We start from the raw sequence: 895 nt of genomic DNA, 5'->3' as shown, positions 1-895 counted from the left end.
TTTTGTAGGTGCCCAGTATGTACATAGTGAGTCAATGAACGAATGATTTTGAGCCCCTGTTGCATTCCAATGACTGTTTGAGCCCTTGGGGATGTAACAGATGAAAACATGGGCTCAGACCACTTCTGTTGCAGGGCGATGATTGAAGCCGGGATTGTGGGGTCTTAGGTGAATACCTCCCTAAAAGCACTGTGATTCCAAAAGTCGTCATACTATTCATAACAACACCGGCAGATGGAGAAATACCTCTATTCTGCTTGTCTAGGGCTCTAGCGCAGAAACAGCCAAGAGAGAAATAGCCGTTAAACCAACATGTTGTCTCTGTGGTTTTCTAGGATTTTACTTCCAATAACAGGGTGTTATCAAACCCCAACCAAACTCACTGCTGTCCAGTTGATTCCAACTCCCAGTGACCCTACAGGACAGGGTAGAACTGCTCCCTGTGGGTTACTGGGACTGCAACTCTTCATGGGAGCGGATAGCCTCATCTTTCTCCTGCAGAGCAGCTGGTGGTTTTGAACTGTTGACTGTGTGGGTATCGGCCCCAAAGTAGCTCACGATGCCATCAGGGCTCCCAGATATTCTCAAAAGCCTTCTTGGTGCAGGACACTAGATGCTGAAGAAGCTGAGCTAAAACAGGCCCTTTATTATAATTGGTGGTACCCCCACATCACCTGACGTCTTTTTAGGTCAATGGGTCTCAAGTTGGGTTACACAACTTTTGAAAGTTCTGCTGCCAAAAAAAAAAGAACAGCTGCTCTCGGAAGGGCAGAGGGAAGGTGGAGTAGAAAGGGGGACCGGATGACCCTGGAGGGCAGACAACAGAAAAGTGGATGAAGAAAGACGCCAGACAGTATAAGATATGACAAAATAATAATTTATAAATTATCAAGGG

This window comes from Echinops telfairi, unplaced genomic scaffold (assembly GCF_000313985.2).
Source record: "Echinops telfairi isolate 266 unplaced genomic scaffold, ASM31398v2 ScPeMD7_7468;HRSCAF=8506_0, whole genome shotgun sequence".
Classification (NCBI taxonomy): Eukaryota; Metazoa; Chordata; class Mammalia; order Afrosoricida; family Tenrecidae; genus Echinops; species Echinops telfairi.
The sequence above is the reverse complement of the archived record's forward strand: the minus strand, read 5'-3'. Positions refer to the sequence as shown.